The 24,079-nt window shown below is 46.4% G+C and overlaps 1 pseudogene; it reads right to left on the bottom strand.

Annotated features, from left to right (window-relative positions):
- Positions 1-7,117: 7,117 nt before the first annotated feature.
- LOC143773503 (E3 ubiquitin-protein ligase TRIM39-like) lies at positions 7,118-9,296 on the bottom strand (annotated as a pseudogene).
- Positions 9,297-24,079: the final 14,783 nt, after the last annotated feature.

Below are 24,079 nucleotides of genomic sequence, written 5' to 3' on the forward strand. Positions count from 1 at the left end.
AGCTTTTCAACACTTTCAATTCTCTACTCCATCCCCCAGCACCTCTTCTGTCCCCTCTCATTTCTGCTGAAGACTTTGCCTCTTTCTTTAAACAAAATCAAAATGTTCCTCCAAAACCAGCTTCTCCACCATGACAGAAGATCAGCTCTTCACCCTCCTGTCAAGATCACACCTCACCACTTGCACGCTTGACCCTCTCCCGTCCCATTTCATCCCTAACCGTGCCACGGTCTTCATCCCAACCCTAACACACCTCTTCAAACTCTCACTCAAAACAGGTGTCTTCTCCTCATCCTTCAAACATGCCAAGATCACACTCGTCCACAAAAAGCCCTCCCTCGACCCATCCTCTGTGTCTAGCTATCTCCCGAAATCTCTTCTCCCTTATGCCTCGAAACTACCGGAACAACATGTCCATCTCGAACTGTCCTCGCACCTCTCCTCCTGCTCCCTCTTTGACCGGTTACAATCTGGCTTCCGACCCCGTCACTCAACTGAAACTGCCCTAGCTAAAGTCACCAATGACCTACTAACTGCCAAGAGCAAGCAACACTATTCTGTCATCCTTCTCCTGGACCTGTCTTCTGCCTTTGACACTGTGGACCACTCCCTTCTGCTACAGATCCTCTCATCTCTTGGCATCACAGACTTGCCCCTATCCTGGATCTCGTCATATCTAACCGACCGAACATTCAGTGTCTCCCTCTCCCACACCACCTCCTCACTTCGCTCCTTGTCTGTGGGTGTTCCTCAAAGCAATGTTCTAGGACCCCTACTCGTCTCCATCTACACCTTCAGCCTGGGACAGCTCATAGAATCCCACGGAATGCAGTATCATCTCTACGCCAATGACACGCAGATCTACCTATCCGGACCTGACCTCACCTCCTTACTTACCAAAATCCCACACTGTCTGCTATCTTGGCCTTCTTTTCTGCTCGCTTTCTAAAACTGAACATGGACAAAACAGAATTCATCATCTTTCCACCACCTCGCTCTACCCCTCCACCAGACCTATCCATCAATGTCAATGGCTGCTCACTTTCCCCAGTCCCACACGCCCAGTGCCTCGTGGCGATCCATGACTCTGCGCTCTCTTTCAAGCCACATATCCTAGCCCTTGCCTCCTCCTGCCGCCTCAAACTCAAAAACATTTCCCGGATCCGCGCATTCCTTGACCGCGACACCGCAAAAACGCTAGTGCATGCCCTTATCATCTCCTGCCTTGACTACTGCAACCTCCTACTCTCTGGCCTCCCCTCTAACACTCTCGCACCCCTCCAATCCATCCTACACTCTGCTGTCCGACTAATCTACCTGTCTCCCTGCTATTCCCCAGCCTCTCCCCTATGCCAAGCCCTTCACTGGCTTCCTATCGTCCAGAGACTCCAGTTCAAAACCCTTACTATGACATACAAAGCCATCCACAACCTGACTCCTCCATACATCTGTGACATGGTCTCCAGGTACTTACCTACACGCAACCTTCGATCCTCTCAAGATCTCCTTCTCTACTCCCCTCTCATCTCTTCTTCCCACAAACGCATCCAAGACTTTTCCCGTGCTTCCCCCATACTCTGGAACTCTCTACCCCAACACATCAGACTCTAGCCTACCATAGAAACCTTCAAAAATAACCTGAAGACTCACCTCTTCTGACAAGCTTACAGCCTGCAGTGATCCTCAACCTATTGAACCACCGGACAACAAGCTCTACCCTCTCCTAGTGTATCCTCACCCATCCCCTGCAGACTGTGAGCCCTCGCTGGCAGTGTCCTCCCTCCTTCTGTACCTGTTAGTGCCTTGTTTTTTGCTCATGTTTAATGTATTTGTCTATATTTGGCCCCTTTTCACATATAAAACGCCATGGAATAAATGGTGCTATAAAAATGTATAATAATCATACTAATTCTGCCAGTGGTTGGCTCAGGATACCCCTGTCCATGCCCCATACACACTCACAAGAGAAAAGATTAAACCAGACCAAAAGATTAAGGCCATGTTCACACATTGCGGTTTTTACCGCGGATCAGCTGCGTTTTTGATGCTGCGGATCTGCAGCAGTTTCCCATGCGGTTTACAACACCATGTAAACCTATGGAAAACCAAATCCGCAGTGCACATGCTGCGGAAAAAAACTCGCGGAAATGCAGCGTTGTTTTTTCCACAGCATGTCAATTCTTTGTGCGGATCTGCAGCGTTTCTGCACCCATTGCCTTGTATTAAGTTGGGCACTTCCGCAGCAAAACCGCAGATGTTAAAAAGATCTGCGGTTTTGCTGCGGGTGAAAACGCTGCAGATAGGGAGGGGGGAGTGTGTGGGCAGAGTGTGGGCGGAGACTGCGTGTCTGTGTGTGCGGGCGGGGTCTGTGCGGGCCTCTCGGGGGTCTTTGCGGGCCTCTCGGGGGTCTGTGCGGGCCTCTCGGAGGTCTATGCGGGCCTGTCGGGGGTCTGTGCGGGACTGTTGGGGGTCTGTGTGGGACTGTTGGGGGTCTGTGTGGGGCTGTCGGGGGTCTGTGCGGGCCTCTCGGGGTCTGTGCGGGCCTCTCGGAGGTCTATGCGGGCCTGTCGGGGGTCTGTGCGGGACTGTTGGGGGTCTGTGTGGGACTGTAGGGGGTCTGTGTGGGGCTGTTGGGGGTCTGTGTGGGCCTGTGCGGGCCTCTCTGGGGTCTGTGCGGGCCCCTCGGGGGTCTGTGTGGGCCTCTTGGGGGGTCTGTGCGGGCCTCTCGGGGGTCTGTGCGGGCCTGTCGAGGGTCTGTGCGGGCCTGTCGGGGGTCTGTGTGGGCCTCTCGGGGGTCTGTGCGGGCCTTTCGAGGGTCTGTGCGGGCTGCCGGGGGTCTGTGCGGGCCTGTCGAGGGTCTGTGCGGGCTGCCGGGGGTCTGTGCGGGTGTGTGCAGGCATCGTCCGATGGGACTACAAGTCCCATCGGGCTATGCCTGCTACAATGACAGTGATTGACACAATAGCCAATGATAGGACAGTAGTAGTCCCATCATCCGGCTAATGTGTTGAGTTTAAAAAACAACAAAAATACAAACATATAACATAAAACATACAACATACAACATATAACAGAACATACAACATATAACATGTAACAGAACATACAACATATAACATATAACAGAACATACAACATATAACATATAACAGAACATACAACATACATATAACAGAACATACAACATATAACATATAACAGAACATACAACATATAACATACAACATATAACATATAACATAACATACAAAATATAACATACAACATTTAACAGAACAAACATCATATAACATACAACATATAACATAACATACAACATATAACATATAACAGAACATACAACATATAACATACAACATATAACATATAACATAACATACAAAATATAACATACAACATTTAACAGAACAAACATCATATAACATACAACATATAACATAACATACAACATATAACATATAACAAAACATTCAACATACAACATATAACATACAACATACAACATTTAACAGAACATACAACATATAACATATAACAGAACATACAACATATAACAGTACATACAACATACAACATATAACATACAACATATAACAGTACATACAACATAACATACAATACAACATACAACATATAACATATAACAGAACATACAACGTATAACATGTAGCAGAACATACAACATATAACAGAACATACAACATATAACATACAACATATAACATATAACATACATTTAGCATATAACAGAACGTGCATCATATAACATACAACATATAACATACAACATATAACATAACATGCAACATATAACATACAACATTTAGCATATAACAGAACGTACATCATATAACATACAACATATAACATAACATACAACATATAACATACAACATACAACATATAACATACAACATATAACAGTACATACAACATAACATATAACATACAATACATACATACAGTACATTCATACATTACATACAATACATACATATAACATACAGTACATATAACATAGAGTACATACTCACCATCACTTGTCACTTTGATCCCCAAAGCCAGTGTCACCTGTGAAAAATATTAAAATAATAAACAAACACTATACTCCCTGATCTGCAGAAATCCAATTAAAACGAGTGTCCCACGATGATCTCCCGTGGAGAGCAGCAGTATCAGCTGATGTGACTGCTCTCCAGGGGCTCCAAGAATACAATGACGGAAGGTATCCTTCCGCACTGTATTCCTCCGCCACTGTGAAAAATAGTCCCTAGTCTCACTTGTAGCACTGCTGTGTGAGAAAGTTCCAACGCAGCGATGCCATAAAGTGAGACCAATGAACTCAGGTAACCTCAGTGATGCACTGCAGGAGCCATTGTCTCCTGTCAGTGTGTCACTGAGGGTCCTATAGAGCAGTGACATCACCCGATGTCACTGTTCTATAGGGGAGATCGTCGTGGGATACTCGTTATTAATTGGACTACGGCGGACAGGTAGTAGACGGCTGGTTTATTATTTAAATTGTTTTGCAGGCAATCGAGTACGGTAAGTATGGTTAAATTAAGAATATTAAAATACTTTTTTCTGGCTGTGTCTGTATTTATTTTTTTAACTCTTTCACTACTCTAGGATTAAGAATGGATAGACGTCTTATTGACGCCTCTCCATTATTAACCGGGCTTAATGTCACCTTACAATAGCAAGGTGACATTAACCCCTTATTACCCCATATCCCACCGTAACTCAGGAGTGGGAAGAGAGGGGCTAAGATGCGCCATTTCTGGGGCGGCTGGGGGCTGGTATTTGTAGCCGGGGGGGCCAATATCCATGGCCCCTCTCTAGGCTATGAATATCAGCCCGCAGCTGTCTGCGTAGCCTTTCTGGCTATAAAATATAGGGGGACCCCACGCTGGGTATTACCCCCTTCCCAGGCTACAAATATTGGCCCCCAGCCGTCGGCTTTCCCCCTCTGGCGCAGAAAATTGTGCGGGAGCCCACGCCGTTTTTTTTTTTTAAATTAAACGTTCATTAAGAAACATAGACCTCGCTATTATATATCTATGGATATATCCATAGATAAATCTATCTATACATGGATAACTATGGATATATGTATAGATATATCTATAGATATAACTGTGGCTATATTGATCTATAGATATATTTATAGATAGATAGATAGATACATCTGTAGATACATAGATATATCTATCCATGTATCTATCTGGCTACCTTCACACATCAGGTTTTTGCCATCAGGCATAATCCGGCGAGTTTTGAAAAAAACGGATCCGTTTTTTCTCATAGAGTTGTATTAGCGCCAGATTGCGCCTGATGGCCACACGTTTCATCCATTTTTTGCCGTCAGAAAAGCTGTTTCCAGCGGACGGGGAAAACGTACAGAAGAAAGGTTTTCTGTTCGGCGAAAAAACACCCAGCGACTGATCCGGCGAAAAACGTATGAAACTGAGATGTGAAATGATGAATCTGGCCTCCGAATCCGGTTTTTCATGCATTTTTCCATTGAAATCATGCACATTTTCCGTTCTCTCTCTAAAAAAAAACGGATCAGTTGCATCAGTTTTTCACTATTTGCAACGGATCCGTTTTTTCAAAAATTCGACGGATCCTGCCTGATGGATAGATGTAGATAGATATATAGATAGTTAGGCTACTTTCACACATCAGTTTGTTTCCGTCAGGCAGGATTGGGTGAATTTTTGAAAAACGGATCTGTTGCAAATAGTGAAAAACTGATGCAACTGATCCGGTTTTTTTTTAGAGAGAGCGAGAGAAAGAATGGAAAATGTGCATGATTTCAATGGAAAAAATGCATGAAAAACCGGATTCAGAGGCCGGATTCATCATTTCACATCTCAGTTTCATACGTTTTTTGCCGGATCCGTCGCTGTGCGTTTTTTCTCAGGGCAGAAAAAACGTTCCTCTGTACGTTTTCTCCTTCCACAGGAAAGTTTTTTTTACAGATCCGGCAAAAAACGGATGAAATGTGTGGCCATCAGGCGCAATCCGGCACTAATACAATTCTATGAGAAAAAAAACGGATCCGGCGAAAAAACAACGGATCTGTTTTTTTCAAAACTCGACGGATTATGCCTGAGGGCAAAAACCTGATGTGTAAAAGTAGCCTAACTATCCATATATCTATCTACATCTATCTATCTCATTCCATCTATCTATCTGTCTACCTATCTGTCAATCTATCTATCTATGCGTGTAATGGATACAAAATGCATCAAAAAAACACATCAAAAACCGCATCAAAACGTGCAAAAAATGCATCAAAAACGTACCTGCGTTTTCTTCCAAGAGCTGCGAATTTAGTGCAGAAAAATCTGCAGGCAAATCTGCAACGTGTGCACATACCCTTATAGTACACTGTTTAAATGCTAAAGATGTCAGATGGTATAACAATAAACAGCAAGCAAATTATATCACACAAACATATGTGATACTCTTAAAGGTACAGGATGTGCTTTATAGCTGGCCTGTATGATGTGATACTACGAGGCAATCTCCAGGAGCAAAACAGTACAACTATATGAATGCACTTTTCTACAGCAGACACATTCCTTTTACTTAATAACATATAACTTATAAATGGTTGCAGCAGTGAAATTAATACAGTCCAACGTTGGGGCCCAGTTGCAGTGGATGTTGGCGCGTGCACAGGAATCGTTGGTGCACTTGAATATCGCAATCAAAGTAAAATCCTTTCTGTAACATTTCTCTTATGAACTTATTAGCAGTGGAATCATAAGTCCCAGTATTATCCCCTCAATTCTCTTATAGATTCCATAAATGTGGAACCACAAGTCCCAGCAGGATATAAGCACTCATTGATGCAGTAACTCTCTGGTCTCTAGCTTGGGGCTTCGGTGATCAGATGCTGGAGAACACATAAAGCAAGCACAGGACCCTTCTCTGAGGTACACCATGCGGCAGTGGACATCTCCTGATAATCTGGCTGGTCTGCAGACGTGGTTCAGCTGCTCACACACTGAGCTTGTCACTCGCATTTATCCACTGTATTTCATTTGAACTCATGTTTATGAGGACAATGATTCCTCTGTTAGAGATTGTCTACCAGATGGATTATTCAGAAGCTGAGGACATAATTCCTCACAGCTGCTCCTTTTGATATTTTTATGCAACCATCATATACACATAAAACAGCATGAAGGGGCTCGGAGAAGGCGGCAGTGAAGGTGTGCAAGTGTCTGATGGGATCACATAGCTCATAAAAGGACAACTGCCCGGTCTCATAATCCAGATATATCCTGACTCCATAACTGGAGATCTGGTGAGGTAACGGGATCACATTACTGTCATGTAATACTGAATATTGCGTATTATACTTCAGGCCTCAATATAAACCCCAGGACTTATTATTATCTCCAATGAATGACTGACGCCCCCTCCTGTCTATACTGGGGTAACACATCCCCACCCTCCACCAATATGATCTACTGGTCTCCACATCCCAGTAATGTCGTCCTGAGGTAAATCTCCTCCCGCTTATCACCTGATAATACTGGAATCTCTCTGCTGTTTCTGGACGATTCTGTCTTATTTCTGTCCAGGTCGCAGTTTTCAGGTCATCTGATATAAGGAGATTATTATCAGCCGTGTTTACATCCAGTAATATGTCTGCAGGATCCTGCACATAGAAGGCCACATTTATATCTCTTATTATATCAGATAATGAGTGTGATATCTGTGAGATCAGCTCCGCACCCCGATCACCTTCATCATGCCCTCCTGTGTCCCCATCACTTACATCATGTCCTCCTCTGTCCTCATCACCTCCATCATGTCCTCCTGTATCCTCATCACCTCCATCATGTCCTCCTGTGTCCTCATCACCTCCATCATATCCTCCTGTGTCCCCATCACTTCCGTCATGTCCACCTCTGTCCTCATCACTTCCATCATGTCCTCCTGTGTCCTCATCACCTCCATCAGTTCCCCCCATGTCCTCTTCATCTCCATCATGTCCTCCTGTGTCCCCATCACTTACATCATGTCCGCCTCTGTCCTCATCACCTCCATCATGTCTTCTTGTGTCCTCTTCACCTCCATCATGTCCTCCTGTGTCTATATGTCCTCCGTCATGTCTCACAGTGTCCTCACAACTTCCATATCCCCTAGTGTCCTCATCACCTCTAATATGTCCCCCTGTTTCCTCATCACCTCCATAATGTCCTTTTGTATCCTCATCACCTCCATCATGTCCCCGTGTCCTCATCACCTCCATAATGTCCTTTTGTGTCCTCAGCACATACATCATGTGCCTCCGTGTCCCCATCAATGTCCTCATCACCCCCATCATGTCCATCTGTGTCCTCATCACCTCCCTCCTTCTCAGGATCACAAAAGTCCTCTGTGTCTGGTTCCTGTAAGACAGTCAGTGGATCAGTCATGTTACACAGCTCCTCAATGTGTCTCATCTTCCTGGACAGCTCGTCCTTCTTTATTTCCAGCTTCTGAATCACATCAAACAGTGACCGTGACACCTTCTCTTCTTTCCTGGAGATGTCACTCAGGACCCTCTTCTCCAAGTCGTTCACCCGTCTCCTGACGTCTATAAACAGAGCAGTGACTCTCTCGGCTTCTCCAGATGCTTTTTCTTTAGCTTTTCTCCTGCACTCCTCCAGATTCTGGACTCTGCCCTCAGTCTTGTTTCTCTTTCTGAAAAGTTTCTGGAGAACATTTTTCTTTTTCATCTTCTTCTTCTCAGAGGCCTCATCCAGTGTCTCCACCCGGTGTCCCCGATGTTCTCCAACCAAACTGCAGGACACACAGATACAAGCAGCGTCCTCAGTGCAGTAATATTCCAGGATCTTCTTATGGATAGAACATTTCCTTTTCTCCAGAGAAGTGCTGGGAACAGTTAGAATGTGTTCTGCTGCCTTGCTGTGAACTCTCAGGTGATTATCACACAGCGAAGCTTCACAAAGCAGACAGGATTTCACAGCAGGTACAGGAGAGTCCATACAGTAAGTGCAGCAGATCCCGGCAATCTCCTGGTGTGCCTGAGGAGACAGGAAATTCTCCACTACTTTACACAGAGTTATGTATCTTTGTAGTGGAGGCCACTTCCGAAATGTTGCTCTACATTCAGGACAGGAATAAACTCCGGACCTGCCCTCTGTATCCTGCATATTATTAATACAGACCCGGCAGAAGTTGTGTCCACATCTCAGGGTTACAGGATCTGTATACAGGGTCATACAGATGGAACATTCCAGCTCCTTTCTAAGACCAACAGATGCCATCGGTCAGAGCAGAAGAATGAACGAAGAAACATGTGATCCATATTTACGAGAAAAGGTGCAGCTAAACTTGTTCTTCTGATTTTATTCTAAGTTCAGTGATAACGAGGATCATTATTGTGATTGTGACCAGGGCTGAAGTGTGACTTCTTCCGTTTTCTCTGGGGAAAAAAACCCTGAACTGGCCATTTCTCTATTTTGCCTTTGCGCGTTTTTGCCTTTATTACTAGGAGTTTAGGAACAACAGTTTGCATTGTAGAAACCCTTTAAATCGAACACGTCAAGGTGAAAATGATGTTTAGTCTGCAGGTAGTATATTATAGATCAGGAAAAGCTGAGTAGGTTTGTAAGAGATCGGTCAGACATAATATACTGAACAGCCATGTTGTCGCTAGCAGCCATCTTGGACAATCTCTAGTCAGCTAACTGCTAAAAGAGCTGAGGTAATAAGTATGGATGGAGTCCAGGGAGATGAATTAGACCAGCTGCAGGGTACTGTAATAATAAATAAGTGGCATTATATGGCAGTAAGAAGTGTATTTGTGATTGTGATATAGAAACCAGAACAATAAAGTTGTCAATATGTGAAGAGTTATGTGAGTAGGTTAAAAGCTAAATGTTAATGGAGATTAATAGGGAAAACCCATTAATGTTGTCATATTGTGTCATTATATGCTTTGTTCTACAGCACATGTCTTGGTCCGCAGTATAAGGTTATCATGTACATGCCCTTTGCCACAGTTGTTAGCTTTCTTTGTATTCTGACTCATGGGTATGTAGAACGCAGTGGTGCCTGGATAGACCTATTCTTTTGGGCACTTCCGTATTGACCTGTACTCACGTTCATACCGATTTATCAGATAGCTTAACTCAGCCACCTTCTCATGTAAGAAGACTCCAGGAAAAGAGGATTGCTTTAACCGAAATTCTTGTATTATGATGAAAGTAGCAGGTAAAAAGGAATATTCAACAGAGGACATGTAATAGGATGCATACAGATATGGGGATGATGACAAAATGGAGAATAAGGGCGTGAACAAACATACATCACAGGACTACAGTGAGAGAGTTGGGACAAAATAAAGGGAAAGGCAAACTTCTGCCTAGAAAGAAAGGATGGAACACAAACAATGCAAACATTAAATGATTTCTCAAGTCGTGGGACATGACACTCCCCGTCTGAAATCCTTGGATTTCACGATGTCCGTAATTTTTCGAAGTCGTTCGAACCTGAAAAAACAAGAGGAAGAAAACATGCATGCAATAATAAACATAAAAGATTTTTAAGTCCAACTCGTTGTTGTTGACCCGTAGATCACACCGAAAGATAAGTTCAAGTATATAAAACCCATCTTCAGATTGGGGAAGCCGCAAACATGCAAACTCTTCCACCAACCCAGAATCCAATGGGAATGTTAAGGGTTCAATCCAATGGAAAATGTCAACATTCAATAAACTGGGGAATGAGGAGGAATGCTCCCCGCCGTGAACAACGTCCAGGAGCATGTTCAGTTCATGTGATGTCCTCCTTTCGTAGAAGCAGCACGAGTTCAGTGACCGGGCGGAAGAAGGTTCGGGTAGAGCCCCCTTTTGTCACCTTAACTTCTACCTTACGAGTCTTTCCGTCCTCACTGGGTAGGACCTTGGTGATAAGTCCCATTGGCCAGTCATTACGATGAGCCTCTGTATCCTTTAAGAGAACAAGGTCTCCTTCTTGGAGATTGGGACTGGGCGTCTGCCATTTGTGACGGTTTTGAAGCAAGTGTAAATATTTGGTCTTCCATCGATGCCAAAACACGTTAGCCAGGTGTTGTACTTGCCTCCACTGACGTCTGTAAATGTCCTTATTATCGAAGTTCCCAGGCGGAACTGTAGCAGCTCCAATCTTCTGTGTGAGAAGTGTGGCTGGAGAAACATCAGAACCCAAGTTGAGGTCCTTTAGGTTTGTGGCGTGGTCCTCAGATGGAAACGCGTTCATTACTTCTTGTACAACTTCAGCAATTTCTACTGCCAATACCGCAGCGCAAAGCTCGAGTCTGGGTACAGAGTGTGCAGGCTTTGGAGTTAACTTGGCTTTACCCAGGATGAAACCACAGTGTACCTTGTTAGCTCCTAAGGTCATCAGATAAGCTACTGCGGCTATGGCTTCTGTAGATGCGTCAGAGAAAATATGAACTTCTCTTCTGATTGCAGTCAAAGGTGATCTTGGAGAATAACAACGTGGGACTTGGAGTTGCTCTAAGAACTTCAGAGACTTCTTCCACGCCTCCCACCTTTGCTGTTTCTGAGTTGGGAGCGGGGTGTCCCAATCCGTGTTCTCGGCCGTAAGCTGTCTTAACAGTATCTTGCCTTGAATAGTGATGGGTGCTACAAACCCGAGAGGATCATAGATGCTATTTATGACAGATAGGACTCCTCGTTTGGTAAAGGGTTTGTCATAGGGTGACACTTGGAAAGTGAAGGTGTCCCGTTTGATATCCCACAGTAGACCAAGGCTGCGCTGTGTTGGAGGAACATCGGAACCCAAGTTGAGGTCCTTTAGGTTTGAGGCATGGTCCTCAGATGGAAACGCGTTCATTACCTCTTGACTGTTAGAGATAATCTTGTGGAGTCTGAGGTTTGATGTGGATAGCATTTCCTGTGTTCTGGAGAGTAGGTCAATTGCATCTTCGCTTGTGGGCAAGGACTTGAGCCCATCGTCCACGTAGAAGTTCTTCTCTACAAATTGCCGAGCATCGGAACCGTACTCTCTCTCACCTTCCTGGGCTGTCCGTCTCAGTCCATAGATCGCCACAGCAGGTGAGGGACTGTTGCCGAAGACATGGACCTTCATCCGGTAGTCTATGACCTGATTGTTGACATTGTTGTCTTTGTGCCATAGGAACCTAAGATAGTTTCTGTTGTCTTCTTTCACAATGAAGCAATGAAACATCTGCTGAATGTCGGCCATTATGGCAACAGGTCCTTGTCTGAAGCGGATCAATACTCCAAGGAGGCTGTTGTTCAGGTTGGGCCCAGTTAGGAGCAGGTTATTGAGAGAGAGGCCTTCAAACTGAGCACTGGAGTCAAACACCACTCTGATCTGGTTACGCTTGCGAGGGTGATAGACACCAAAGGATGGAAGATACCAACATTCTTCTCCCTCCCTCAGTGGTGGCGCAGGTTCAGCATGATTTCTGTCAAAGATGTTCTGCATAAAGTCAATGAAATGCTTCTCCATCTCTGGTTTCCTCTTTAGGGTACGCTTTAAGGATGAGAACCTTGCAGTTGCTTGCTGCAGGTTGTTCGGCAACCTCACTCTTGGGAAACGAAAGGGTAAAGGAGCTACCCAACTGTTGGAGTCGTCTTGAACAAATTCTTTATCCATAACCTTTATAAATTCTTTATCTTCCCTTGTGGGTGCCAACTTGTTGTCATTACTTGTGGAATCGAACACTGATGACCCGAGGTTTTCTTCCCAGGACTGGAGTGTGTTCATGTTGTTGAAGGATTCCTGTTGCCACTTGGTGTTGCTCACTTTCTCTTTCACCCAGTAGTGATGTGGGCATGGTTGGAAATGGGTGCTGCGACCATTTGACAAAATGTGTGTCTTGTAAGAGGAGATGTTGTTAGGTCTCTTCATCTTGTGTATGCAAACATTGCCTATGATTACCCAGCCTAGATCTAAGCGTTGGGCAAATGGTGCATCGTGTGGTCCATTAATTTGCTGACGCACCTTGTGCAGCCGAAGGATGTCTCTGCCTAGTAGAATCAGGATATCTGCACTGTTGTTGAGGGCTGGTATCTTGTTTGCTATCCCCTTGAGATGTTGGTGATGAAGAGCAGCCTCTGGCGTTGGGATCTCTTCTCGATTGGATGGAATCTGGTTGCACTCGACCAGTGTAGGTAACGGTATCTCGACGGTGTTCTCAAGAGATGTCGCTGTAAGACCACTGGCCCTTCTCCCATAAACCTCTGTAACACCACTGCAGGTACCTAAGGTGTAAGGGTAGGCATTTCCCTTTAAGTTAAACATATCAAAGAGTTCTGACCTTGCAAGTGATCGGTTGCTCTGATCATCCAGAAGGACGTACACCTTCACGGCTTTCTCTGGGTGACCGTTGGGATATACGTTCACCAGGCAAATCTTCGCACAGGACTTGTCCCAGAGGTCTTCTCCGCAGACTTCTGTGCATGAAGAAGATATTGTGGTATGGCTTGCAGTTTGAGCTGCGTCCTCCCCGCCATGGCTCGTGGTGGGGGAAGGAGTAAGTGTAGAGTCAGGACGGAATGGGTGGAGTGCTTGTACGTGGTCCTCACTGTCACACTCCATGCACTTAATTGTAGTTTTACAGTCTTTAGCAAGGTGTTCAGTAGAAGCACAACATCTGTAGCATACCCCGAACCTCTTTAGAAGCTCCTTGCGTTCCTGGAGCGGTTTCTTCCTGAAGCCGATGCACTTTTTTAAGGGATGTGGCTTCTTGTGGATGGGACATTCACGATTTGGGTTCTCTATCTTTTCACCTTTGTTACTCTTGTCTGGGGCTGGTGTTGGTAAGGGAAGAATATCCGTCTTCTTCACTGACACTGGACCTCTGCGGTTTCTGTCGTTCGAGCGTGCGCTGACGTATTTAGAAGGAGGTGAAGCTGGGCCACTGGATTCTTGGTAAGAAAAGCTTGGGTCGTTCTTGCGCTCTGCCACGTCTTTTATAAACTCACAGAAGTAGGAGAATGGAGGAAATGACACTTGATGGTCTTTCTTGTATTTTGACCCTAGTGTAGTCCACCTTTCTTGCACGTTGTACGGTAGCTTGGAGATAATGGGATTTACTCCACGAGCAGTGTCCAGGTAGCTGAGGCCAGGTAGGTGGGTGTCTGCCTTGGCCAGCTGGAGCTCTAACAGCAAGTCACTGAGCTCTAGGAACTTTGAACTGTCCTTGCTTGATATCTTTGGAAAACTCTGTAGACGCTTGAACAGTGCATTCTCTATGGCTTCTGGACTGCCAAAGTTTTTCTCTAGTCTTTCCCATGCAGCCATGAGACCAGCCATTGGATTACTGATATGTACAGACCTGAGTCTCTTGACACGCTCTGTGGATTGTGGTCCTAGCCATCTGATTAGCAGGTCCAGCTCTTCGGCAGCAGTGATGCCGAGGTCACTAGTTACGGTTCTAAAGGCATTTTTCCAACCTCTGTAATTTTCAGGTTGGTCGTCAAACCTTGTGAGACCGGTTTTAGTAAGTTCGCGGCGAATCATGTACCTTGCGAAGTCGGACATGTCTGTTCTTTCTGACTTAGGATGCACGAATGTGGGCTGAGCGGTGTTGTACATAGGAGTGGAGACGTCTTGGACTTGAAACGTGGGTAAGTATGGAGTGGCATATGCATTTAGTCCAGCAACCGGTTTGGTGGGTATAGTCTCTGCTACATGTGGAGCTGGCACTGTGCGGTTGTCGAGAGTATAATGACCTGCCGGTATATTTGGTTGCGTGTAGATAATAGCCTGTGGAGTTTGATGAGATGCAGGGTCTTGGCGCATACTGGAATACGAAGGAAGTTCAAGTTTGGGAGCATTGTGCTGACCTTGAGTGTAGGGTTCTGTAAGTTGATCGGCATCCTGGTGTCCTGGAGAAGCATGAACGCCATCAGAAGTGTTAGTGATGATCTGCGGTTCGCCATTTTGGCTTAGCACGTAGTCTCTTGTGCGTTCAATAGGGTCCTCCGCCTCCACTTCACACAAACTGATGCTGTCTCTTTGACTCCCACTGATAGCTCGCTCCAGGATCCTTAACTCCGCCATGGCTGTTGCGTGCTCACATTCCTTCTCCAGAGCTTCCTTGCGTGCTGCATCCGCATCCATTTCTGCTCTCTTTTGTGCTGTGGCTGCATCCATATCTGCTCTCCTTTGCGCAAAGGCTGCTTGTATCTTAGACGTTTCTGCCTTAGCACGTGCCCTTATAAGCTGCTGGCTGAGAGTGGAATATTTTGATGAACTTGACCTAGATGAGCGTTTTGAGTGCTTAGACGATTTGGATGAGCGAGATGATGCATCTGGTGTCCGTGCAATTTTAGCCTCTATCTTTGTCTTAATGTCGCGTACGGTGCAGTCCCTTTCAGAATTAAGCTGCTGGAAACTTTGCAATTCTTTTAAAGTCTCTGGCAAATTCAGTTTCTTCAGGAGAATAATGTATTGATCAGTCTTCTCCATATACCTTTGGTACGCTGTGCATAATTGTTCTAGGGCTCCCTCAAGTGGTAACTCATGAGAAGCAGGCCTTGATACAGTGTCTATGTGACTCAGCACTTTCTCCCACAGTGAAGACACATCACTATATACAACACATTTTTCAGTCTCTAAATTCTCCATGACTTTCCATGTAGGTTTAACTGTACGTTTTCCTCTTTCACTAGCTGGTGGATGGGGATCTGGGTCTCTGTCCTGTGTTTGTAAGTCTGGTAGGGACATTGTATTCCTTGCTTCAGACATGATTTGCTTGCAGGCAGGAAGAGTGGATGATGAGGGTTATACTTCTCACTGTTTATCTGCAGTGTGTGCTTCTATGCACGCTGGGGTCTGGCTGGGAACTGGGTTACTGTGTATCTGGGAAATGTCCTTTTCCACTGAGGTTCAGCACAGACCTTGAGTTACTGTCTCTGAAGGCAGGCTATTCCTTTTTACTATTCTGACTCATGGGTATGTAGAACGCAGTGGTGCCTGGATAGACCTATTCTTTTGGGCACTTCCGTATTGACCTGTACTCACGTTCATACCGATTTATCAGATAGCTTAACTCAGCCACCTTCTCATGTAAGAAGACTCCAGGAAAAGAGGATTGCTTTAACCGAAATTCTTGTATTATGATGAAAGTAGCAGGTAAAAAGGAATATTCAACAGAGGACATGTAATAGGATGCATACAGATATGGGGATGATGACAAAATGGAGAATAAGGGCGTGAACAAACATACATCACAGGACTACAGTGAGAGAGTTGGGACAAAATAAAGGGAAAGGCAAACTTCTGCCTAGAAAGAAAGGATGGAACACAAACAATGCAAACATTAAATGATTTCTCAAGTCGTGGGACATGACACTTTGTGTAAACTAGGGTTGAGCGAAACGGGTCGTTCATTTTCAAAAGTCGCCGACTTTTGGCAAAGTCGGGTTTCATGAAACCCGATCCGACCCCTGTGCGTGGTCGGCCATGCGGTACGCGACTTTCGCGCCAAAGTCGCGTTTCAATGACGCGAAAAGCGCCATTTCTCAGCCAAGGAAGGTGAACGCAGAGTGTGGGCAGCGTGATGACATAGGTCCTGGTCCCCACCATCTTAGAGAAGGGCATTGCAGTGATTGGCTTGCTGTCTGCGGCGTCACAGGGGCTATAAAGGGGCGTTCCCGCTGACCGCCATCTCACTGCTGCTGATCTGAGCTTAGGGAGAGGTTGCTGCCGCTTCGTCAGAAGCAGGGATAGCGTTAGGCAGGGTCCATTAACCACCAAACCGCTTGTGCTGTAGCGATTTCCACTGTCCAACACCACCTTCGGTGTGCAGGAACAGTGGAAGCTACATTTTTTTTTTTTTTCCTCAGCGCTGTAGCTCATTGGGCTGCCCTAGAAGGCTCCCTGATAGCTGCATTGCTGTGTGTACGCCACTGTGCAAACCAACTGCTTTTTTCAAAGCACAAATCCTCTTGTTCCTTCCTTTCTGCACAGCTATCTTTTTTGTTTGTCCACACTTTTTATTTAATTTGTGCATCAGTCCACTCCTTATTGCTGCCTGCCATACCTGGCTGAGATTACTGCAGGGAGATAGTAATTGTAGGACAGTCCCTGTTTTTTTTTTTTTTTTTTTTTCTGGGAGATTAAGATTGGCATTTCTGCTAGAGTGCCATCCCTGTGTGTGCCAGCTCTCACTCAGTGGGCCATAGAAAGCCTATTAATTTTTTTGCTTGATTTGGGTTCTAAAATCTACCTGAAAAAAAATCACTACATCAATCAGTGGGAGAAAAATATTGGCCTCAGGGCTTGTGTGCCACTCCTGACTCCTGTGTGTGCCATCTCTCACTCAGTGGGCCATAGAAAGCCTTTTTTTTTATTATTTGGTTTCTAAATTGTCCCTGAAAAAATCATTTTATCTTATTTGGTTTCTAAAGTCTCCCTGAAAAAAAAAAAAATTAAAACAGTGGGAGATTAATATTGCCCTTTCTGCTTGTGTGCCAGTCTTGACTCCTGTGTGTGCCATCTCTCTCTCTCAAATTGTGGGCCATAGAAAGCCTATTAATTTTTTTGCTTGATTTGGGTTCTAAAATCTACCTGAAAAAAAATCACTACATCAATTAGTGGGAGAAAAATATTGGCCTCAGGGCTTGTGTGCCACTCCTGACTCCTGTGTGTGCCATCTCTCACTCAGTGGGCCATAGAAAGCCTTTTTTTTAATTATTATTTGGTTTCTAAATTGAAAAAATCATTTTATCTTATTTGGTTTCTAAAGTCTCCCTGAAAAAAAATAAAAAATAAAATAGGTGGGAGATTAATATTGACATTTGTGCTTGAGTGACAGTCCTGCGTGTGTGGCATCTCTGTGATTTGGTGCCACAGAAAACAGAGTGTGTAACATTGGGCCTGATTTTCCTTGTGGTCTCACCAACCTGTAAAGGGATATTGAAATCATACTGAAGTTATAGCTCACCGTGTAAGTTGTTTGACAGCAACAAATAAAGTTACTTTGGTTAAGTTTTTAAAACAATGAGGAAGTCTTGTGCAAGAGGTCGTGGCCGTGGGCGTTCATTGTCAGCTGGTAATGATGGTAGTGGTAGTGGAGCATCAGGTGGTCGTGGGGATAAAAATATTCCACCTAAGTCTGGAGCTGTGGAGCCAGGTTCGTTGTCTGGCTACATAAGGCCTCGAACGCTCTCTTTTCTGGGAGTAGGAAAACCGCTTTTAAAGCCGGAGCAGCAACAGCAAGTTTTGGCTTACCTTGCAGGCTCAGCCTCTAGCTCTTTTGCCTCCTCTTCTGAAACTGGTAAATGTAAAAACAGCGCTTCGCTTGTGGATGTTCACAGTCAGGGACAAGTCGCTTCCTTGCCCTCTTCAGCAAAAACAACAACAAGAGAGAAGGATGCAGCAGGCGAAACAACGGGTTACTCCATGGAGCTCTTTACACATACTGTCCCTGGCTTACAAAGTGAAACACTTAACAGGCCATGCCCATTACAAGTAGATCCTGACATGGAGTGCACTGATGCACAGCCACAGCCAGAGTACTATGCTGCTCCTTTGACTCAGACCACAACATTGCCCTCTCAGGGTACTGATCCACAATCAGACCCTGATGAGACTATGTTGCCCCGCCACGAACGCTATACCACCGACCGACACGGTGACACAGACGAAGTTGCACACGAGCTCGAAGAGGAGGTAATAGATGACCCAGTTGTTGACCCCGATTGGCAGCCATTGGGGGAACAGGGTGCAGGCGGCAGTAGTTCAGAAGCGGAGGTGGAGGAGGGGCCGCAGCAGGCATCAACATCGCAACAGGTTCCATCTGCCGGTCCCGTATCTGGGCCAAAACGCGTGTCAAAGCCAAAACCTGTTGGAGGACAGCGTGGCCATCCGGTTAAAGCTCAGTCTGCAATCCCTGAAAAGGGATCCGATGCTAGGAAGAGTGCAGTCTGGCATTTTTTTAAACAACATCCAGTTGATCAGCGCAAAGTTATCTGTCAAAAATGTTCAACTAGCTTAAGCAGAGGTGAGAATCTGAAAAGTCTCAATACTAGTTGCATGCATAGACACTTAACCACCATGCATTTTCAAGCCTGGACTAACTACCAAACGTCCCTTAAGGTTGTAGCACCCTCGGCCAATGAAGCTAGTCAGCAACGCAACATCCCTTCCGTCACTGTAAGGCCACCATTTTCCGCACCACCGGCAGTATCTGTGCAGGTTTCTTTGCCAGCCAAAAGCAGTCAGGGTCAGGGAATCACCAGTTTTGTAGGAGGAAATATTGCATCTAGGGGACCGGCGGAAACAATACCGTCTCCAACCGTCTCTCAGTCTGCCATGTCCACCGGCACACCCGAAAGTTCCAAGATCTCCAGCTCTCCAGTCCAGCTCACCCTACATGAGACTCTGGTTAGAAAAAGGAAGTACTTATCCTCGCATCCGCGTACACAGGGTTTTAACGCCCACATAGCTAGACTAATCTCGTTAGAGATGATGCCCTACCGTTTAGTTGAAAGCGAAGCTTTCAAAGCCCTGATGGAGTACGCTGAACCACGATACGAGCTACCCAGTCGACACTTTTTTCCAGAAAAGCCATCCCAGCCCTGCACCAGCATGTTAAACAGCGCATCGTCCATGCACTCAGGCAATCTGTGAGTACAAAGGTGCACCTGACTACAGATGCATGGACCAGTAGGCATGGCCAGGGACGTTATGTGTCCATCACGGCACACTGGGTGAATGTGGTGGATGCAGGGTCCACAGGGGACATCAATTTCGGGACAGTTGTGCCTAGCCCACGGTCTAGGAAACAGTTGGCTGTAGGCGTTCGCACCCCCTCCTCCTCCTCCTCGTCCTCCTGCAGAAGCGACAGCTCTTCCACAGACCGCAGTCGGCCAACCACTCCATCGGCAGATGACACTGTTGCACACCAGTTGTCCCATTATGGGCCAGCTACTGGCAAGCGTCAGCAGGCTGTATTGGCTATGAAGTGTTTGGGCGACAACAGACACACCGCGGAAGTTCTGTCCGAGTTCTTGCAACAAGAAACGCAGTCGTGGCTGGGCACAGTAGATCTTGAGGCAGGCAAGGTAGTGAGTGATAACGGAAGGAATTTCATGGCTGCCATCTCCCTTTCCCAACTGAAACACATTCCTTGCCTGGCTCACACCTTAAACCTGGTGGTGCAGTGCTTATTGAAAACTTATCCTGGGTTCTCCAACCTGCTCCTCAAAGTGCGTGGACTTTGCTCACATATCCGACGTTCGCCTGTACACTCCACCCGTATGCAGACCTATCAGCGGTCTTTGAACCTTCCCCAGCATCGCCTAATCATAGACGTTGCAACAAGGTGGAACTCAACACTGCACATGCTTCAGAGACTGTGCCAACAGAGGCAGGCTGTTATGTTTTTGTGGGAGGATACACATACACGGGCAGGCAGTAGGATGGCAGACATGGAGTTGTCTGGTGTGCAGTGGTCGAAGATACAAGACATGTGTCAAGTCCTTCAGTGTTTTGAGGAATGCACACGGCTGGTTAGTGCAGACAACGCCATAATAAGCATGAGCATCCCCCTAATGTGTCTGCTGATGCAAAGTTTGACGCACATAAAGGATCAGGCGTCTGCACCAGAGGAAGAGGAAAGCCTTGATGACAGTCAGCCATTGTCTGGTCAGGGCAGTGTACAGGATGAGGTAGCGGGCGAAGAGGAGGTGGAGGACGAGGAGGATGATGGGGATGAGTTTATTTTTAATGAGGAAGCTTTCCCGGGGGCACTGGAAATTGGTTGCGTGGCAAGGCCGGGTTCTGGTTTTTTGAGGGACACAAGGGACGTAGATTTGCCTGAAACTGCCCCTCAACCAATCACAACCGGAGATTTGTCAACTGGAACTTTGGCCCACATGGCGGATTATGCCTTACATATCCTAAAAAGGGACACACGCATTACGAAAATGATGAACGATGACGATTAATGGTTGGCCTGCCTCCTTGATCCACGCTATAAAGGCAAATTGCAAAATATTATGCCACATGAGAACTTGGAACTAATATTAGCAACCAAACAATCAACTCTTGTTGACCGTTTGCTTCAGGCATTCCCAGCACACAGCGCACGTGATCGTTCTCACACGAGCTCCAGGGGCCAGCAGACTAGGAGTGTTAGGGGTGCACACATCAGAAGTGGTGTTGGACAGAGGGGTTTTCTGACCAGGTTGTGGACTGATTTTGCTATGACCGCAGACAGGACAGGTACTGCTGCATCAATTGAAAGTGACAGGAGACAACATTTGTCCAGTATGGTTACTAACTATTTTTCATCCCTTATCGATGTTCTCCCTCAACCGTCATTCCCATTTGATTACTGGGCATCAAAATTAGACACCTGGCCAGAATTGGCAGAATATGCATTGCAGGAGCTTGCTTGCCCGGCAGCTAGTGTCCTATCAGAAAGAGTATTCAGTGCTGCAGGTTCAATATTAACCGAAAAAAGGACTCGTCTGGCTACCCAAAATGTTGATGATCTAACATTCATTAAAATGAACCACAACTGGATTTCAAAATCTTTTGCCCCACCTTGCCTGGCCGACACCTAGCTTTCCTATGAAAAGCTCTTGCCTGTGGACTACTGTGAATTACTTTTCTAATGTCTAGTTTGCTGCAGCTGATTGTCCAGCATACGACATGTTTACACCTCCCTAAATGGCCAAACTCCCCATACGGGGCCGTGGTATCGCGACTTGGCGCAAGCACCCGTGAGACTGCTGTTTGTCTGAAGAGGTGGGTGTGCTCGCTTTTGGTCGACGGCATTGCTACTGGGTCCCTCATAGTACAATAAAGTGTCTCTGGCGGTGGTGGTGCGCACCCAACGTCAGACACACTGTTGTAACATGAGGGGCCCTGGGCCTGTACCGCCGGCCACAAGAGAGTTCACCCACCCCCAGGTCAAACATTGCTCTACCACTTCCACAGTTATCTCTCACACTTCCACCAATGTTTAGTCTATGCGCTGACATCCTTCCATACCTGCCACTGACAATACCATTGTGTTGACATGTATGATGGTACTTAACATAGTCAGGGGCAGTGTCCTCTATTTACCACAGTAAATACTTTGCGCTAAATTAGTAGGTCTGAAACAACGCAGAGGATCCCACCCCTGAACCTAATGATTGCACCCTTTAGTGTTTTTGTTTTGTTTTAATGCGAGGCATTCACATTTATTTGTTGTTTTGGACTACTAACTGGCAGACACTCATTACAATCGGCCTCCGTTGACCAGACCACTGCTGCCCGTGTCCCCCTGGAACTAATTATAAAGTGCCTACAGCCAGCCCATTTTATTATGTTAGGCCTTGGAAGCCTGTCTGCGGTCCCTCCTTCCACTAGGCCTCCACTGACCTGACCACTGCTGCCCGTGTACCCCTGGAACCAATTATAAAGTGCCTACAGACAGCCGATTTTATTATGTTAGGCCTTCGAAGCCTGTCTGCGGTCCCTCCTTCCACTAGGCCTCCAATGACCAGACCACTGCTGCCCGTGTCCCCCTGGAACCAATTATAAAGTGCCTACAGCCAGCCCATTTTATTATGTTAGGCCTTGGAAGCCTGTCTGCGGTCCCTCCTTCCACTAGGCCTCCACTGACCTGACCACTGCTGCCCGTGTACCCCTGGAACCAATTATAAAGTGCCTACAGCCAGCCCATTTTATTATGTTAGGCCTTCAAAGCCTGTCTGCGGTCCCTCCTTCCACTAGGCTTCCAATGACCAGACCACTGCTGCCCGTGTCCCCCTGGAACCAATTATAAAGTGCCTACAGCCAGCCCATTTTATTATGTTAGGCCTTGGAAGCCTGTCTGCGGTCCCTCCTTCCACTAGGCCTCCACTGACCTGACCACTGCTGCCCGTGTACCCCTGGAACCAATTATAAAGTGCCTACAGCCAGCCCATTTTATTATGTTAGGCCTTGGAAGCCTGTCTGCGGTCCCTCCTTCCACTAGGCCTCCATGACCTGACCACTGCTGCCCGTGTACCCCTGGAACCAATTATAAAGTGCCTACAGCCAGCCCATTTTATTATGTTAGGCCTTCGAAGCCTGTCTGCGGTCCCTCCTTCCACTAGGCCTCCAATGACCAGACCACTGCTGCCCGTGTCCCCCTGGAACCAATTATAAAGTGCCTACAGCCAGCCCATTTTATTATGTTAGGCCTTGGAAGCCTGTCTGCGGTCCCTCCTTCCACTAGGCCTCCACTGACCTGACCACTGCTGCCCGTGTACCCCTGGAACCAATTATAAAGTGCCTACAGCCAGCCCATTTTATTATGTTAGGCCTTCGAAGCCTGTCTGCGGTCCCTCCTTCCACTAGGCCTCCAATGACCAGACCACTGCTGCCCGTGTACCCCTGGAACCAATTATAAAGTGCCTACAGCCAGCCCATTTTATTATGTTAGGCCTTGGAAGCCTGTCTGCGGTCCCTCCTTCCACTAGGCCTCCACTGACCTGACCACTGCTGCCCGTGTACCCCTGGAACCAATTATAAAGTGCCTACAGCCAGCCCATTTTATTATGTTAGGCCTTCGAAGCCTGTCTGCGGTCCCTCCTTCCACTAGGCCTCCAATGACCAGACCACTGCTGCCCGTGTCCCCCTGGAACCAATTATAAAGTGCCTACAGCCAGCCCATTTTATTATGTTAGGCCTTGGAAGCCTGTCTGCGGTCCCTCCTTCCACTAGGCCTCCACTGACCTGACCACTGCTGCCCGTGTACCCCTGGAACCAATTATAAAGTGCCTACAGCCAGCCCATTTTATTATGTTAGGCCTTGGAGGCCTGTCTGCGGTCCCTCCTTCCACTAGGCCTCCACTGACCTGACCACTGCTGCCCGTGTACCCCTGGAACCAATTATAAAGTGCCTACAGCCAGCCCATTTTATTATGTTAGGCCTTCGAAGCCTGTCTGCGGTCCCTACTTCCACTAGGCCTCCAATGACCAGACCACTGCTGCCCGTGTCCCCCTGGAACCAATTATAAAGTGCCTACAGCCAGCCCATTTTATTATGTTAGGCCTTGGAAGCCTGTCTGCGGTCCCTCCT

Source organism: Ranitomeya variabilis, chromosome 5 (genome assembly GCF_051348905.1).
Source record: "Ranitomeya variabilis isolate aRanVar5 chromosome 5, aRanVar5.hap1, whole genome shotgun sequence".
Taxonomy (NCBI): domain Eukaryota; kingdom Metazoa; phylum Chordata; class Amphibia; order Anura; family Dendrobatidae; genus Ranitomeya; species Ranitomeya variabilis.